This window comes from Erpetoichthys calabaricus, chromosome 4 (genome assembly GCF_900747795.2).
Source record: "Erpetoichthys calabaricus chromosome 4, fErpCal1.3, whole genome shotgun sequence".
Lineage (NCBI taxonomy): Eukaryota > Metazoa > Chordata > Cladistia > Polypteriformes > Polypteridae > Erpetoichthys > Erpetoichthys calabaricus.
This window is the reverse complement of record NC_041397.2, coordinates 257,576,092-257,596,498: the sequence shown is the minus strand read 5'-3', so window position 1 is coordinate 257,596,498 and position 20,407 is coordinate 257,576,092. Positions and strand designations below refer to the sequence as shown.

General features: G+C 40.1%; 1 protein-coding gene across 1 annotated transcript in view; it reads right to left on the bottom strand.

Moving 5' to 3' along the window:
* The window catches only part of LOC114650804 (augurin-like), a 51,695-nt gene extending 33,281 nt beyond the window's left edge, over positions 1-18,414 (bottom strand). The window contains exon 1 of the mRNA XM_028800677.2: positions 18,269-18,414. The gene's annotated coding sequence lies outside the window, so the exon portion shown is untranslated. The remainder of the gene's footprint in view (positions 1-18,268) is intronic.
* Positions 18,415-20,407: the final 1,993 nt, after the last annotated feature.

Genomic DNA, 20,407 nt, shown 5'->3' with positions numbered 1-20,407 from the left:
GTCAGTTGCCTTAGGTCAGCCTAAATTAAACATCCGTCATTTCAAGCTGTAATAATCATTATACACACTAGTAATGCCTTGGCTATATTTGTAAATCAAAGTAATTGTATCTTCATAAAAAGTGTGAATTTTTATCAAAAATATGAAAATTTCTGGGTGACCTGAGACTTTTGACAGGTACTGTATATTTTAAACTACAAATATGGGAGTCAAGAGTCTGTGATATTTAAATTGAGGAGTCTGAGTTGGAGTCAGAGTGGAAGATTTTGTGTACCGACTCCACAGCCCTGAGTATTTCATGCTGTTTAGTAACAACATTCACTTTGCACTTATCTGATACTTATTAAATAATTCAAACCAATAGTTAAAGCTCTGTTTTTGTGTTCCTTCTTGGTCACTGTTTGCAGAGATATCTTCATTCATTGACCTCATCCTTCTGAATGCTCACGTTTTGTTTTGATTCAAAGCCCCTGTGTTCATACCATGCAGTGGAACCAGAAATTATTCATACCCCTTCAGTGTTTTCACATTTTTGCTGTTGCAGCCTTGTGCTAAATTCAGTTTTTCCCCACATGAAGAAACTTTCAATACCCCAGGAAGACAAAATGAAAGCAGGATTTTAGACATTTTTTGCAAACATTTTAAAAATGGAAAAACTGAAATATCGTAAATAATCCAAAACTTTACACAGTACTTTGTTGTAGCACCTTTAGCAGCGATTACAGTCTGGAGCCTTCTTGGGTATAACACAACAAACTTTGTATACCTGGATTGTCATACCTGCCATTCACCTCTGTAGATCATCTCAAACTCTGCCAGGTGGGATGGAGACCATCAGTAGACATCTATTTTCAGGTCTCTCCAGAGGTATCCATTTGGGCTTCGGTCCCAGCTCTGGCTGGTCAACTCAAGGAGGTTCCCTTCGTTTTCCCTAAACCTTTCCTTTGTTGTCTTTGCTTTGTTCTTAGAGATGTTGTCCTGTTGGAACATTAATCTTCGGCTCAAGCTGAGGTCGAGAGCACTCTAGAGCAGGTTTTCATTGATGTCTCTGTACTTTGCGCCATATAGCTTTCTCTCAACTCTGTCTCACCTTCCAGTTCCTGCCTTTGAAAAACAATCCCATAGCATGATGCTGCCACCACAATGCTTCACCGTTGAATTGGTATTGCACAGGTGATGAACAGTGCCTTCTTTCTTCCAGATATGATGCTAATCTTGGTTTCCTCAGACCAGAGAATCTTGTTTCTCACAGAGTTGAGAGTCCTTTTGGTGCCTTTTTTACAAACTCCAAGTGGGTGTCCATGTGTTATTTACTGTAGAGACACTTCTGTCTGGTTACTCTGTCATAAAGCCCAGATTGTTGGATTGTTGCTGTGACGGTTGTCCTCCGGGAAGTTTCTCCCATCTCCACAAAGGGTCTCTAGAGGTCAGCAAGAGTGACCATCGGGTTCTTGGTCACCTCTCCTACTGTGGTCCTTCTCCCATGATTGCTCAGTTTGGCCACCGATGGACTAAAAACAAGATATAGAAGCATCTCAATGATAATCAATAGAATGGGTTGCATCTGAGCCATATTTTCATGTGTCTTAGCAAAGGGTCAGAATACTTGTGTCGATGTGATATTTCAGTTTTTATTTTTTTCAATAATTTTGCAAACATTTCTAGAATGACAAAGTGAGCTACAGAAAACTATAAAGTATTGAATGTTATCTAATGGGGAGAAACAAGTAATTTTAAATGATTTTAGCACAAGGCTGCAACAAAGCAGAATTCTTAAAAAGTGAATAACATTTATTTATATAGCACATTTTCATACAAACAATGTAGCTCAAAGTGCTTTACATGATGAAGAAAGAGAAAAAAGACAAAATTAAATAAGAATTAAAATTAGGGAACACTAACAGAATAAAAGTAAGATCTGATGGCTAGGGAGGACAGAAAAAAACAAAAAAAAAACTTCAGACGGCTGGAGGAAAAAAATAAAATCTGCGGGGGTTCCAGGCCACAAGACTGCCCAGCCCCCTCTAAGCATTCTACCTAACATAAATGACCTCAATCTGTCCTCATTGTCTGAATAAGTCTGAAAACTTCCTAAATCCACGGGAAATGAGGTCACTGAGTACAACCGCAAGAATGTAGGCGAATGAATATGAATAATGTTGCACCCGTGCCACAATGTTTTCCGAAATGTACTATAAGGTCATAAAATGAATAATTTCAAATATCATATATACCTATGTCTCTGGTTTTTTTGTTGTTGTTTTTTTGTGTGGCTTTGACATCACGGGCCATAAGGTGCATACGAATTCAGCGTAAGCAGGAACACGCAATAAAATTTAATAATAAAAATCAATAGACAATGAGATATGAATAAGGCAGATTTACCAGCGTTTGTGTGTCAGCTTTTATCCATCCAGATCAGAGAATTTGCAGTTTGATAATCTCAAAACACCACTCGCATCTACAGTTATTCTTAGTTTCAGATAAAAAGTAACAGCGTCAGATCCCTGGGGGGCGGTAGTATGTATCGTGATCGTGACTGAGAGAATAAAAGTGGGGAAAAAAAAAACAGTAACTTTTACAAGTACTATACATTTACAGTGGCCGTTACAGATGCAAATCAAATGTATGTGTTTATTGTATAATATTAACAATAAGAGCAACTCCCTACTCAAAACGGTAAATATATGAGGCAGTCCGGATCGAACCGGGGGATTCTTGATTATAAGTCAGCAATTTCTACCACTGCGCCATGGAAGCTATTGTATCATCCTTGAACGTTTTGTGAAAGTGCTTATTTGATCTTTGCACTTCAGGTTTTACACATTATTTAGTTTATGTCTACATTTTTGTGATTTATTACTAAAATATGAAACGTTTGTTTTAACAATGTATTTTTTTGGTTAAGTTAAATGCACTTTTTTTGTTTAAAGACTACGTGCACTTTAGTTTGTATTGTTTAATGTATTTCTTTTTTATTGCAATGTCACACTAATATAAAAACATCTGATTTTCAAATTCATGTTTCACTGGTTGTTGTTTTAATTTGATTAATTTTTAATCGTGTTACTGCAGAGACATCAGGGTGACATTCACAAGTGGACAGACGTGAGCAGATGAGGTAAGTAAGACATCCACTGGAGCCCAGAACAGGATGTGCAACCACAGGTCGCAGGCTTCAAAATAGTCAGGCATGAAATAATTGTGACTAATCGGTCGGGGGGAATTGAACAATTAGTCGACTATCAAAATAATCATTAGTTGCAGCCCTACTTTCAAGTAGTCTGCATTTCTGAGCCATACTAGTAACAACAAAAGTTAACCAGAAGTAATACATTTTATCACAGATTTTTGGTACTATTTCCTTGAGGGTGGAATATGTTTCCTGTTCGCTTGTCTGCTTGTAGCGGCTGTCATAGGTTTGACATTTTATTCTCGATGAACCCCTAATGTTGACTCGTATTGAATCAAACAGAATCTTATTCCCACTATTCAAAAAGATGTATTGTGTTCTTTCACAATAATATTTCACAATAACTGTTTCATAATTTAAGCACATCAGTCCAGTGACAGCTAGTAAGAGAGAGGTTAAGCACACACTTCCCATGGACATATCCACGCTCGCATGTGGGCCATTTTCTGTTAAACTAACCAAAATGCCACTGGGGATCTGAGATGAAAATGTTGTATACACACTCTATATGGACAAGATCCAGGAATGGGCTTTGAACTGTAACCACTGTGACACCTGCTATGTAATTATTTAATTAGTTATGCCAGAAATGTGTTCAAATTAAATTGAGTAATTTTAATATTTTACATCCCTTTCTTGTATTGTGGTATTTTATATTTGTCACCCAATCACAACTTTTTGGTAATACAATGTAAGCCAGTGATTTTAAAAGCTATCCTAGCTATTTACAAGTAGGCACAATAACTAGAAGCGTGCAAGTGGTGGAGTAGTTTTAGCTTGCCATGCTAGCTTATTAAGTTTTGGTTTTTTTTTTATTATTATCAGTTTTATTACACTGCACATCTTATAGATCAATAAAACAAACACTGTTGTAGTTTATAGGCTTTATCTAACGGCTATATTCAAATGTCTTTTCTAACTACCCAACAAAAAAGTGCAAAAATTGGAAGATTGAAGCATTTATTCCAAGCTCCTGAAGTACCCAAAAGGTTTGCAGTGGTTCTGCATGTTATTTGAGGACAACATTAATAAAGGTCTGCTAGAATGTATAAAAAAATAATAATTAAGTTGCTTCTTGTTTAATTATCTCTGCCTTGTAGTTAAATAGGACATTTTAACATTGTTCTATGGTCAGCGGGTTATGATAGTTCCAGAAAAAAACAAGATCTATAATGATGGGCTAACATTTTATGCTTGTTCTTATAAGAGAATATTTATTTACCAGCAGCATCCCATCTTGTATTACTCCATATAGAGCAGTTAAAGGGTAAGGATTTATTGTAATCCTTTATCTAAGTTAAAATTGTATTCCAATAAAATATAAGCAGGAGATATCTCCAAAACATGTAACCCAAAATAGAAACTGTTTGAAGGCTTCTCTCAAATGAATTTTTTTTTGATAGCCCAAGTCAAGGCCATGTTTTGGACAGATTAAGGAAGAATGTATTTTATCAGGGCTCATCCTCCATTCAGTTCACATTAAAGAAAAAATCAAACCGCTCCAAGTAATATTAATCTAGTTCAATGCTATCCAAAAGAAGCACTGACTTGAATCACAAAACAATAAATGTAGTTATTTGTACAATTTGTAATCAAAACTAAATTATAACAATATCTTAAATCAACTCTCTTTGTGGAATCATCTGCAACGGATATATTTTCAATTTTCTGATCCCTACAATGTACAATTCAAGAAATAAACAAAAAAGCCATTCACATACTTGCACCTTATTCATGAACACTCACTTATACAAGGTCTGTTTAGAGTTTCCCTGCTCTTCTTTGGAATGTAGAATTGAAATTAAGTACTCTGAAAACAACCCTTTTGAAACCGGCAATGACAACATATTCTTTCTACAAAGTATTAAAGATTTGAATGAAGATGAGAATTCATTGCTACAGGATTTTAAAATATGCTCCTAGAATAGCATTATATAACATCTTTAACATTACATCTTGCCTGAAGAAGGGACCTTAACTGCCCCAAAAGCTTGCATATTGTAATCTGTTCAGGTAGCCAATAATAGGTGTCATTTTGGTTGACTTCTCATTGCATCCATAATGGCTAACAAAGTACAACACCCTACTACTAAAAATATGCTCCTGAAATTCCATGCCTTATGGACATTAAGTCAATAAAAGGCTGATTTGATGGAAGTTAGATACCTTATTTAAATTCCCTATCTAAGGTATGCTTCTTCACCCTTGGCTCCCCTACATCCAGTAATTATAAAAATAACTTCTGCTGATTAATGTAATACTGTACTTTTTAGACCTCAAAAATGCAATGGATTTACAAAAATGATTTCACATACAAGCTCATACACATCTTGTCATTCCACAAAGTGGAACATTTTAATTTCACGGATGCACTTTGTACTTTCTGTATAGCATATAGATGGTCTCACCTATAAAGGTCATGGTTTGAAGGGACTTTACTTTAGATATAGTTTTCTCACCCTTTGTCTGTTTATGGCAGCTTCATCATTTTAGCTGACTGTTATTTTCATGTATTGAACATAATTTCCTCAGTTTACTTTAGTGCTTTTAATACTTTCATAAAAGAGTGGGATAAAGAGGGTTTAGAAAATGAATGGATTGATTATTTTAAATTATTTTGGAATTCTGACAACTGTCTGATGTTGTGGGTATAGATTCCTAGAATTGACATCATATTGCCAAATAAGGGAGAAAAAAAACTTACGCTGCAGACTAAGGTTTTGTAGTAAAATCCAGATAATTCCTCAACAATTTGCTTAGTTTCACCCACGGTCGGAAGAGTATCATTTACTTTGAAAAATACACTAGGCTTAATAGTGTTTTCAGAAAGCATTGATTTGCTAATGCCGCAAAGTTTATTTCTTATGAGGGAATGTCACATCTAATCTCAACAAAGACTAGAGTCAACTTTATTATTTGCACAAGTCTAGCTTCATTTAGTCTCTAGGCCCCTAAAGCAGAGCCATAACTTTTTATCTCAGAACTGCTTTGGTCACAGAGGATTGGTTGTTTGTTGTTTTAAATTGAACTATTGCATTTAAAAATCTGCCCTGTAGCCAACACACTCTTATGCTGGGATTCAATAAATCAAATGAAAGCAGGCAGAAAGTCAGAGCTCTCTCATCACAGCATGAATGAGGTGGACTTTGAAGAGCAAATTCCCTAAGATCCAAAGCGTTTAACCTCCAGAAGATGGTGTTATTTCAGACTGATTATTAAAAGACAGAGATGTGACTACTCTCCATCACATCGTAAATACATCAAACATTTGTAACAAATGTGTTATTGATAAATCAAAACAGGTAATGACTGTTAAGTGCACTCTGTACTGGAAAGTTTTCAGAAGACACATTTCAGCAGATTTGTTTTCATGTTTCAGAAAGCTTTCTATCCCTAGTCATATGCAAGTTATTAAATATCAATTTGTCTTATATTAACTGACTCCTTGTATGTGTCCTTTTGATTCCACTTTTATATCCACTAGAGAGACATATGGAGTTAATTGCACCTGTTATTTTTGTACAGTATATCATTTTGCACATTGAGCTGCATTAATCTTATAAAATACACTCGAATTACATTCTTTTCTTATTATCTTAACACTTAACACAAGTAGTTTAGGCTGTCAGTTGGTGTTGTGAGATAATTAAATAAATACAACATATGTTAAGGCTGAGCCTGCATTTGAAGAGTTTACTAATAAGTATCTGTGCTCCTATTTACAGTTACGCAGGTGTGTAGGGGTTCTGGAGTCCTGTTATATTTTCTCAGCATTAACAAAATATCTATTTTTTTGGAAAGCAGATAAACCTAATGTCTTGCACCTGGACATGGGAAATGAGAAAAAGGCAAGAGGCCCTTATACAGCCCAGAACCAGAAAAATTCCCTTGTATGAGACAGTAGGAAGGAATCGATGGGGAAATCACAAGCCTTGTATTAAGGCGAGGTAGTCTTAATGAGCTCCTTGTTTGGTTAAATACAGCTTTTCAATATCTGCCACCTTCCACAATGTCCAATAACTGTCAAGAACATTTTTAGTAAGTTTAACATCCATCCATCCATCCATCCATTGTCTCCCGCTTATCCGAGGTCGGGTCGCGGGGGCAGCAGCTTGAGCAGAGATGCACAGACTTCCCTCTCCCCGGCCACTTCTTCTAGCTCTTCCGGGAGAATCCCAAGGTGTTCCCAGGCCAGTCGAGAGACATAGTCCCTCCAACGTGTCCTGGGTCTTCCTCGGGGCCTCCTCCCGGTTAGACGTGCCCAGAACACCTCGCCAGGGTGGCGTCCAGGAGGCATCCTGATCAGATGCCCGAGCCACCTCATCTGACTCCTCTCGATGCGGAGGAGCAGCGGCTCTACTCTGAGCCCCTCCCGGATGACTGAGCTTCTCACCCTGTCTTTAAGGGAAAGCCCAGACACCCTGCGGAGGAAACTCATTTCAGCCGCTTGTATTCGCGATCTCGTTCTTTCGGTCACTACCCATAGCTCATGACCATAGGTGAGGGTAGGAACATAGATCGACTGGTAAATTGAGAGCTTCGCCTTGCGGCTCAGCTCCTTTTTCACCACGACAGACCGATGCAGAGCCCGCATTACTGCGGATGCTGCACCGATCCGCCTGTCGATCTCACGCTCCATTCTTCCCTCACTCGTGAACAAGACCCCGAGATACTTGAACTCCTCCACTTGGGGCAAGATCTCGCTACCAACCTTGAGAGGGCACTCCACCCTTTTCCGGCTGAGGACCATGGTCTCGGATTTGGAGGTGCTGATTCTCATCCCAGCTGCTTCACACTCGGCTGCGAACCGATCCAGAGAGAGCTGAAGATCACGGCCTGATGAAGCAAACAGGACAACATCATCTGCAAAAAGCAGTGACCCAATCCTGAGCCCACCAAACCGGACCCCCTCAACGCCCTGGCTGCGCCTAGAAATTCTGTCCATAAAAGTTATGAACAGAATCGGTGACAAAGGGCAGCCCTGGCGGAGTCCAACTCTCACTGGAAATGGGTTCGACTTACTGCCGGCAATGCGGACCAAGCTCTGGCACCGATCGTACAGGGACCGAACAGCCCTTATCAGGGGGGCCGGTACCCCATACTCTCGGAGTACCCCCCCACAGGATTCCCCGAGGGACACGGTCGAATGCCTTTTCCAAGTCCACAAGACACATGTAGACTGGTTGGGCAAACTCCCATACACCCTCCAGGACCCTGCTAAGGGTATAGAGCTGGTCCACTGTTCCGCGACCAGGACGAAAACCACACTGTTCCTCCTGAATCCGAGGTTCGACTATCCGACGGACCCTCCTCTCCAGGACCCCTGAATAGACTTTTCCAGGGAGGCTGAGGAGTGTGATCCCTCTGTAGTTGGAACACACCCTCCGATCCCCCTTCTTAAAGAGGGGGACTACCACCCCGGTCTGCCAATCCAGAGGCACTGTCCCTGATGTCCATGCGATGTTGCAGAGGCGTGTCAACCAAGACAGTCCTACAACATCCAGAGCCTTGAGGAACTCCGGGCGTATCTCATCCACCCCCGGGGCCCTGCCACCAAGGAGTTTTTTGACCACCTCGGTGACCTCAGTCCCAGAGATGGGGGAGCCCACCTCTGAGTCCCCAGGCTCTGCTTCCTCATTGGAAGACATGTTAATGGGATTGAGGAGGTCTTCGAAGTACTCCCCCCCACCGACCCACAACGTCCCAAGTCGAGGTCAGCAGCGCACCATCCCCACCATATACAGTGTTGACACTGCACTGCTTCCCCTTCCTGAGACGCCGGATGGTGGACCAGAATCTCCTCGAAGCCGTCCGAAAGTCGTTCTCCATGGCCTCCCCAAACTCCTCCCACGCCCGAGCTTTTGCCTCAGCAACCACCAAAGCCGCATTCCGCTTGGCCTGCCGGTACCTATCAGCTGCCTCCAGGGTCCCACAGGACAGAAGGGTCCTGTAGGACTCCTTCTTCAGCTTGACGGCATCCTTCACCGCCGGTGTCCACCAATGGGTTCGGGGATTGCCGCCACGACAGGCACCGACCACCTTACGGCCACAGCTCCGGTCAGCTGCCTCAACAATAGAGGCACGGAACATGGCCCATTCGGACTCAATGTCCCCCCACCTCCCTCGGGATGTGGTCGAAGTTCTGCCGGAGGGTGGGAGTTGAAGCTACTTCTGACAGGGGGCTCTGCCAGACGTTCCCAGCAGACCCTCACAACACGTTTAGGCCTACCACGCCTGACCGGCAACCTCCCCCACCATCGAAGCCAACTCACCACCAGGTGGTGATCAGTTGACAGCTCCGCCCCTCTCTTCACCCGAGTGTCCAAGACATGTGGCCGCAAGTCCGACGACACGACCACAAAGTCGATCATCGAACTGAGGCCTAGGGTGTCCTGGTGCCAAGTGCACATATGAACACCCCTATGCTTGAACATGGTGTTCGTTATGGACAATCCGTGACGAGCACAGAAGTCCAATAACAAAACACCGCTCGGGTTCAGATCGGGGGGGGCCATTCCTCCCAATCACGCCCTTCCAGGTCTCACTGTCATTGCCCACGTGAGCATTGAAGTCTCCCAGCAGAACGAGGGAGTCCCCAGAAGGTATGCCTTCTAACACCCCCTCCAGGGACTCCAAAAAGGGTGGGTACTCCGAACTGCTGTTCGGTGCATACGCACAAACAACAGTTAGGACCCGTCCCCCCACCCGAAGGCGAAGGGAGGCTACCCTCTCGTCCACCGGGGTAAACCCCAATGTACAGGCTTCAAGTTGGGGGGCAATAAGTATGCCCACACCCGCTCGGCGCCTCTCACCGGGGGCAACTCCAGAGTGGTACAGAGTCCAGCCCCTCTCAAGGAGATTGGTTCCAGAGTCCAAGCTGTGCGTCGAGGTGAGTCCGACTATATCTATCCGGAACCTCTCAACTTCGCGCACTAGCTCAGGCTTCTTCCCCTTCAGAGAGGTGACATTCCACGTCCCAAGAGCCAGCTTCTGTAGCCGAGGATCGGACCGCCAAGGTCCCCGCCTTCGGCCACTACCCAACTCACACTGCACCCGACCTCCTTGGCCCCTCCCATAGGTGGTGAGCCCATGGGAAGGGGGACCCACGTTGCCTGTTCGGGCTGTGCCTGGCCGAGCCCCATGGGTGCAGGCCCGGCCACCAGGCGCTCGCCATCGAGCCCCACCTCCAGGCCTGGCTCCAGAGTGGGGCCCCGGTGACCCGCGTCCGGGCAAGGGAAAACGCCGTCCAAAATTGTTTTTCATCATAGGAGGTTTTGTTTAACCGCTCTTTGTCTCATCCCTCACCTAGGACCAGTTTGCCTTGGGTGGCCCTACCAGGGGCATAAAGCCCCAAACAACAGAGCTCCTAGGATCATTGGGACACGCAAACCCCTCCACCACGATAAGGTGGCGGTTAAAGGAGGGGTAAGTTTAACATTTTAAAGTAAATTCATTTAAAATTTTCCACACTGTAACATAAAAATATTACAATTATAAAATGGGTTTTGAACCTATAAAATACACCTTTTAAGTAAGACTTGTGAGCCATAGATGGGGAGAAAAGAAATTAAAAAGACTTGGTTGGAAACATGTAGCCTTTCTGAGATCCTCTGTTCTAGACTTAACATCTTCTTAAAATTTGAGTTTTTATAAAAACATTTTTTTTAATGAAACAGGGAAGAGATGATAAAAAATAATAAAGAAAGCAAGAAAAAAACACTCCACTACTCTAATTGGCCGTTCATAGGCCTGGACTGATGGGGTGCTTTCCCATTTACTCTTCTCTAAACACTTAGACACCTCCGCCAGCTACTCTTTGAAAATTTTGGTTTATTATGACTGTGCTAGTTTGATAAATTAGGGAAGACTTAAAAAACAATAATAATAATAAATAAACATAAAAGGCCAAAAAGATTGTTTGTGGTGTATTCCGTGGACAGACCGAGGTCGGTGCACCCAAGTCAAAAAATACCAAAATTTCAAAATAACAATGACAGCCAAAACACATACTGACAAAAAACAAAGCCAAAGGTCCTGAACACTAGATCAGTGCTTCCCAAACACTGTCCTGGAGACCCCCTGTGGCTGCAGGTTTTTGTTCCAACCAGATTCATAATCAGTGAGAACACCTGATTACCAGCTAATTACACAAGCTCAGTGTTTTGTTTTTTTTCTCTTGTTCTACATTCAGAAAAGCGCAGCAGCATGATTTTTACATTTAGAGACATTTAGAAATATTTCTGCTTTTCCTATAGATTTAAATGTTCAACTCTCTTGTTGATTTAATTATATTTTGCCCTTTCTCTGTGCTGTTTTCCCCCTTTGTTGTATCTTAATAATGACAATTAAAAACGAGCAGGGCAGATACCCAGGCAAACAACACTGAATAATCAAAGGCTACAACTACTTTAGCGTCAGACCCACTAATTAGTAAATAATGAATTAATTAAAAAATTAGAATACCTGGAAAAGTAGAATTAAAATATTGCTAAAAAGAAAAAAAATACATTATTCCCATATAACTATTTGGTACATTTTAATATTATTTATATAATATATAAAATATTATATACCAAACTTAGTTTTCTAATTTTATATTGTTCCCAAAACACAGAACTTAGGAAATAACAGTTCACTTAATTAGCCCAGGAGTCCAATTAAAATCAGTAGCTAATTGGAACAAAAACCTGCAGCCACAATGGGTCCCCAGGACCGAGTCAGGGAAACACTGCACTAGGTAATTTATTCGCCTATCTACTGCAGCATGTCTCCATCTTTTATAATGATGGTGATTTTTGCTTCCTTTCATTCAAGTACCTTTTGGACCTACAGTATGTGTAATATATATATATATGTATGTATGTGTATATATATATATATATATATATATATATATATATATATATATATATATATATATATATGTATTTTAACTTTAAGATTCTTTAGTGAACTCTCATCAGTCATCCATTCTGCATGTGGGCAAAAAAGTTTTTATCTTTCATTTTAGTGTGTTTGTTTGCCTATGAAAGGGAATCTAAATAAATATGTTTGGGGGGAAACCATAATAACTTTTGGTTTGGTTTGTTCTGAGTCACAAGAGTTCAGGCTATGACGGTTGCAGGTATTAATTTATTAATCATGAAAACTATTAATGACTTCCTATTTACAGCCAATCAGAATTTCAAATTTAATCATTGTCACTTATTTTAAGAGTGACTTTTGACAGATCTTTTTATGTGTAATAATTATTTATATAGGTGAGTTTGTAGGAAAACATGACAGAGTCTTGTATTTGTCTTATTTGTAATTATGTGTATTTTACAGGAAAAAGTCAATGGTCACATGTTGAGCTCAGCCCAACTATAAGGATAATTTATGATCAGACATTTTGAGTACTTTGCTTTTCAATAGACTGGCATACAGGATTTGCCCTTTCCTAGAGCCCTTCAGCTGTAGTATTGGCTTTGGGACCCTGTGACTCTTTATTGGAGTAAGCAAGTTTGAAAAATTAATGAATTAATGCTTGCATACTCTGGCTAACACACAAGTTCCGGAGTCACATTAAGTAATAAGCAATTGAAATTACAGTACTGAAAATCTGTAGAAAAAAAGTAGTTAAAAAGCAACTTCAAAGTTGTTAAAACTCCTGGGACTTGGAGTAAGAATCTTCTCATTCAAATGGAGAAGCAAAGGGCAGTAGTTAGTCTTACCAGGAGTGACTGTCTTACCAAAATGTATCCAGAAACATTGTAGAAAATTTTCCATAAAATCACAAAATACCCAAGAACAACACCAGGGGATCTGCAGACCTTAGTAGCCTCTCTTAAACCTAGTGTTCTTAACCCTCCGACTGATCTTATCTTTCGACTCTAAGCTCAGAAACATTACAGTACATCTTTAGATAGCTTTTGACCTCTTTTCTGGCATCTGACTTTTAAGAACATATAGGAGCTTTGTGTGTTTGTACTCGGACCCTTCTCTATGCCAACCCTTTCTCTCTCTCTATTAGTTCCACGCCAAATGAACAATCCATTATAATAAACATTTTTTCTGTAATCCTTATTTTATTATTATTGTATATATTCTTTCTAAAAATGAGTATGTTTGCGTTACTTTCTGAAATACTGGTCTACTTGCTTTAAATTCCCCACCAATTACATCAAAGAAAGTGGTAAGATGAATTATGCAGAGACCTTGCACAAACATACTTTCAAGAGCCAAACCTCTTCTAAATTCCTTATGTAGGTCTTTAAACATGTAAGTTAGATAAGAAGCATACAATAAATCTACACATGAAATCTGTTTTATTCTATGTACTGTATTTATATTTAGAGATTACTATAGTATATTTCATTGTTAAGGAGCAAATTGATTTTTACCTAACACCCTGGAATAAGACAAAATAAAGATGGCATCCTGCAGTTTGCTACCTGTTCTGGCATACTATTCAAAGCAGTTGGGAAATTAAAGAAATGCTAAGTGTATATGTCATTCCGATTCACCTTTTAAAGTAAACAGATAACATAAATCATCACCAACCAACCAGGGAGTGAGACATTAAAAAATAGTATTAAATTTTCCTACTGCTTTTGTATGATTTAAAAAAAAGTTGTCCTGTGTGTTTGTGTAATAGTGAGAAACTGATATGATGATACCTTGCCTATTATTATTTATCAACACATTTTGCCTTGCAGTCACCACAACTGGCCAAGGGCGTGTGAGAAACAGAAGATGGAGTTGTTTAGATTTCTTCACACCTCAGATTGTGATTTTTGTTTCTTCACCCGCTCAAAGGTTTCAAATAAGAAAAACAGCTGACAACAATGTGGTTCAACAAGAAATAATTCATATGGACTATTGCCAGGCAGGGAGCTATGGATTATTAGTGCTCACCACTGTACTTACATTCTTTCATCTGGGCCTAAACCCCCTCCATCACCGTAGCATTCATTTTCCTCTCACTATGTGCTGCTCCACACATCCTCTCATCTCTGTTCTCTTCAGATTTGCTTTATCATCTGCACCTCATTCCCATAGAACAGGCTGCTGCTTATGAGACTTTTGTAAACTTTTGTCAGAGAGGCTGATTTAGGAGTTAAAATGGGTTTGAATATGTTCGAATATCCATCTGCACTTTGCATGTCACCCAAGTAGCTGAATTTCACTACTTTTTCCAAAACATCTCCGCTGCATATACTGTGAATGTGTATATAATATATATACAGTATTTACATTTTGACTTACTATATCAGTATTCTGCATCTTTCTCACACCTATTCTACAACCAAAGATTGCACTTGCAGACTGTACTTCACACAATTACACCATTTAAACATACACTTTTAGCAAGTTAAGCACTGGATTGAATTTCTCTCGACACACCCAAAATGGTCATGCACGCATCTTTTTCATACTTCCTGCCCCTTCACCATTCCTACATAAATTGTGTGGCTTTTCGCTTCCAAAATACAAAGTTAGGTGCGGATCAATGGTTAGTGTCTGTGGCGCATAAGAAACTGTAAATGGTGGTCAGTATAGTAGACGGTATAGCGAACATTTGGTGGTAAAGGTGAAGCTGCAGAAAACTGCAGGTGGTGATTATAGAAGTGCATGAAGGGTGGCCATGGAAACTCTTCTATACCAGTGAGCTTCTATTGAATTTCGTGAGCATGCTCCCCACTAGAAACTACTTTAATTACCTAGAGCATCTAGTGAAAAGTTACAGTATTAAGTCTCATGTTAAAAGCAGCTTGCAATATTTGCATGACACACTTTATTTGATCTTAACTGATAGCAGTGTGTGAAATTGCCTTAGTAATCAAATGGTCCTGTTAGTGCTGCATTGCTGGCCCAAGACTGACATTTTACCCTGGTTCTGTAGAATATGCAATTAGCTATCACTTAGGGTATAAATATCCTAAACACATTAATTGCCTCATACATGGACAGGAAATCTGCAAACAATACCTGAGCCACCTTGTATGTCTTACCAGCATCATACAGGACAGCCACTTTTCATGGCCTCCTGCTTCAACAGCAGTGAAACTTTAGGTTAAAAATGTTATCATTTGAGACACTTTCATTATTTTGTTTTGTTTTTAAATAAATCCAAAATGTATGAGCAGAGAACTTTGTTTCCTTTTCTTCATTCTGTTAGGCAAAACAAAATTTCATTAATGCCACCCTACTGTAGACCAATGCTGCATCTCTAGTTAGTTAGATGACAGAAATATACCATTCCTACAGTATAGTTCGCTAAAATAAAAATGAAACACCCTAACAATGATCTTCTGAATTCATTTCTTTTAGCCCATCTCCCAGCAAACTCAAATATGGCCACTAAGTTATTTATAGCACTTTAAGATGTTTATGCAAAAATTTGTTTTCAGAGACCCCCCCCCCCCCCCCCCCCAATTATAGTTTTTGAGGCTTTCTATAGTCTGAAGAGTTCATTTTTTTTAAACATTGACTGGTACCTAACATGGGCACAGTGACTAGCACTACTGCCTCACAGGTTCACTTTACCTAGGATGCAGGCACTATAGAGTTTACGTATTGTGAGCAGCGAAGCTAATCGAACCCCCAAAAAGACACAGACGCCCCTGGGAAAAACCCTAGGAAACATAGACAGACTACCTTCACATTTCTCCTGTCCCTTCTGGCCGGCTCTGTCGCGTAATCTGCCTCCTGCGTGGTGTTCCACCTTGTCAAAAAGCCTGTATGGGCTTCTCTTAGTGGCTTAAAACTGATTTCTTGCTTCTCCTTACCCCTCTCCCAGACATTCTCTCCTCCTGGGGAAACTGTCATCTCTGAATTGTCATGGAGGAGCACGTTTAAACTTTTGAAAAGAGACAAATGTTTGTTTGCAGTGTTTTGAATAAAGTTCCTTTCTTTTCTACAACCTCCTGTGTCTCTGTGCAAATCTGTGACCCAAGCGTGACAATATTTTTCCCGTTTCTCTGTAGGGTTTTTTTACTTGCATCATGAGACATGCAGGTTAGGTTTATTGACTCTAGCCTGGCCCAGTGGGAGTGAGTATGGAGGAGCACGTGAGAGTTTTGTTATGTACTGGTGACCCGTCCAACATTGTTTTAGCCTCATGTCCAGTGCTGCCAGGATAGGCACCTGTCTACCATGACCCTGAACTGGATAAGTATGTACACAAAAAAAGTAAAAAATCATTTAAGCTTAAATTCTTAGACTAGTCCTAGCAATTGACAATTGACTACTAACAAATAGGAATAAAAAATAAGAGAGATGTGTTCACTAAAGACATTTGTCGAAGAACTTTCTCACACAGTACTTTTGTATCACCTCATTCTTGAAACAATCTTTTTTTACTCTAGAATCCCTGCAAGCACATCCATATACAGTGGTGTGAAAAACTATTTGCCCCCTTCCTGATTTCTTATTCTTTTGCATGTTTGTCACACAAAATGTTTCTGATCATCAAACACATTTAACCATTAGTCAAATATAACACAAGTAAACACAAAATGCAGTTTTTAAATGATGGTTTTTATTATTTAGGGAGAAAAAAAATCCAAACCTACATGGCCCTGTGTGAAAAAGTAATTGCCCCCTTGTTAAAAAATAACCTAACTGTGGTGTATCACACCTGAGTTCAATTTCCGTAGCCACCCCCAGGCCTGATTACTGCCACACCTGTTTCAATCAAGAAATCACTTTAATAGGAGCTGCCTGACACAGAGAAGTAGACCAAAAGCACCTCAAAAGCTAGACATCATGCCAAGATCCAAAGAAATTCAGGAACAAATGAGAACAGAAGTAATTGAGATCTATCAGTCTGGTAAAGGTTATAAAGCCATTTCTAAAGCTTTGGGACTCCAGCGAACCACAGTGAGAGCCATTATCCACAAATGGCAAAAACATGGAACAGTGGTGAACCTTCCCAGGAGTGGCCGGCCGACCAAAATTACCCCAAGAGCGCAGAGACGACTCATCTGAGAGGTCACAAAAGACCTCAGGACAACGTCTAAAGAACTGCAGGCCTCACTTGCCTCAATTAAGGTCAGTGTTCACGACTCCACCATAAGAAAGAGACTGGGCAAAAACGGCCTGCATGGCAGATTTCCAAGACGCAAACCACTGTTAAGCAAAAAGAACATTAGGGCTCATCTCAATTTTGCTAAGAAACATCTCAATGATTGCCAAGACTTTTGGGAAAATACCTTGTGGACTGATGAGACAAAAGTTGAACTTTTTGGAAGGCAAATGTCCCGTTACATCTGGCGTAAAAGGAACACAGCATTTCAGAAAAAGAACATCATACCAACAGTAAAATATGGTGGTGGTAGTGTGATGGTCTGGGGTTGTTTTGCTGCTTCAGGACCTGGAAGGCTTGCTGTGATAGATGGAACCATGAATTCTACTGTCTACCAAAAAATCCTGAAGGAGAATGTCCGGCCATCTGTTCATCAACTCAAGCTGAAGCGATCTTGGGTGCTGCAACAGGACAATGACCCAAAACACACCAGCAAATCCACCTCTAAATGGCTGAAGAAAAACAAAATGAAGACTTTGGAGTGGCCTAGTCAAAGTCCTGACCTGAATCCAATTGAGATGCTATGGCATGACCTTAAAAAGGCGGTTCATGCTAGAAAACCTTCAAATAAAGTTGAATTACAACAATTTTGCAAAGATGAGTGGGCCAAAATTCCTCCAGAGCGCTGTAAAAGACTCATTGCAAGTTATCGCAAACGCTTGATTACAGTTATTGCTGCTAAGGGTGGCCCAACCAGTTATTAGGTTCAGGGGGGCAATTACTTTTTCACACAGGGCCATGTAGGTTTGGATTTTTTTTTCTCCCTAAATAATAAAAACCACCATTTACAAACTGCATTTTGTGTTTACTTGTGTTACATTTGACTAATGGTTAAATGTGTTTGATGATCAGAAACATTTTGTGTGACAAACATGCAAAAGAATAAGAAATCAGGAAGGGGGCAAATAGTTTTTCACACCACTGTACACATACACAAATGCCCCTTAGCCTCCATACATAGGCATTCTTTGTTCCATTATTTAAAAAAAAAAAAGTTGGCAGTTTACCTCGAATCTGCAGATTTCAGATTCACTTTCAAGTGGTTGTCGTAAAGAAATGCTGTTTTTCCTGTGAAGGACAGTCGTCTCCTTGTTTCAGCTCCACTTTTAAAGAGGCACCCTCTTGAGCGCTGATTCAACAAAATTGGAGACAAGGTCATATAAAAACTTTTTTTTTTTTTTACTCTAATGAATGTCTGCCTTTACTAAATAATATTACTAAAGAAAGTGTGGTGTGTGTGTGTGTGTGCAGAAGGAACCTAAAAAGCCCACTCAGCAATGTGGAAGAAAATGGATATGCAGTAATTGCACACACATGCCTGTCTTAGCTTATGTCAGGCAGTCTTGGTGAGCCCTGCTAAAAGAATGAAAGGGAATCTCTGAAATATTTCTTTTTGTTATTTGAAAGGTAAATGGAAGTATATCCTTAGTGGTCATTTCATTTTGGATTTTTCATTATCTTCCTTAAGGATGGTGTAAATCTCTACAGCATTCTGAGCTTATAATTGGGAAGTGTGCTTATAAAAGTCATTTAAATTCACTCTAGACAGACTTTCTTAATGAATACTGTCTGAAAGTGCTTCACTTAACAATTAATAAAACTTCAATTTTGTTTAATTTTGCACTAATACACTAAAAGGACTTTATAGCCAGCCTGGTCCAGTACAGTAGTAATTGTGTAGGCATGCTCAAGTATTGCTGAGAAAAATGAAATGTCACAAATGAAGGGCAGGAATGTTGGTTGTGTAAAATAATATTGAAAATATGTTTATTTTGAATTTGAATGTTATGATCTAAAGATCCCAAGGAAAAGAGCAGGAATCAATCACTTTATCTTTAACACCCACCATACCACCTATCGTGACAATTCACATTTGCAATCTTTTTAAAGTAGTTTACAAACAACTAAGAAGACAGAACAAATACAACATAAATAAAATTCAGCTATGAAGAGTAAGTGGATATTGTACAGTAATGTATATAAGCTGGATAGAACTCTACATGAAAATTGTAAATATAATAATTTAGATGTAAAGTGCAATATTTGAATTTGAACTTTCAGACTTTTCAGGGGCAATGTATACTGCTTAAAAAAATTAAAGGAACAGTTTTTAATCCGAGTATAGCATCAAGTCAGTGAAACTTCTGGGCTATTGATCTGGCTGGTCAGTTAAGTAGCAGAGGGGGTTGTTAATCAATTTCAGCAGCTTTGGTGTTAATGAAATTAACAACAGGGGCACTAGAAGGGCAACAATGAGGCGATCCCCAAAACAGGACTGGTTTAACAGGTGGAGGCCACTGACATTTTTCCCTCCTCATCTGTTTCTTTACTTCTTTTGCATTTGGCTACGATCAGTGTCACTACTGGTATCATGAGGCAATACCTGGACCCTGCAGAGGTGGCACAGGTAGTCCAACTTCTCCAGGATGGCACATCAATACGTGCCATTGCCAGAAGGTTTGCTGTGTCTCCCAGCACAGTCTCAATGGAGGAGATTCCAGGAGACAGGCAGTTACTCTAGGAGAGTTGGACAAGGCCATAGAAGGTTCTTAACCCACCAGCAGGACTGGTATCTGCTCCTTTGGGCAAGGAGGAACAGGATGAGCATTGTAGAGCCCTACAAAATGATCTCCAGCAGGCCACTGGTGTGAATGTCTCTGACCAAACAATCAGAAACAGAATTCATGAAGGTGGCCTGATGCCCAACATCCTCTAGTGGGCCCTGTGCTCACTGCCCGGAACTGTGGAGCTCAATTGGCATTTGCCATACAATACCAGAATTGGCAGGTCCACCACTGGCACCTTGTGCTTTTCACAGATGAGAGCAGATTCACCCTGAGCACATGTGACAGATGTGAAAGGGTTTGGAGAAGCCATAGAGAATGTTATGCTACTTGTAATATCGTTCAGTATGACCGGTGGAGGGAATAAATGTGACCATTTCTAGTCAAAATGTACCCCTAAAAGGTTTTTGATATTTCTTGATGATTTCTTAAATTCATAGCCAGAAGGTTTAACAAAATATTCAGCTTATTCCACAAATAACCTTAGTGCCATATACAGGTGTTAAAAATACTGTAAAATCTACACAGATTATTGTCGAAACGGAACACACATGAAATGCATTTGTTCCAAATGACGATCTA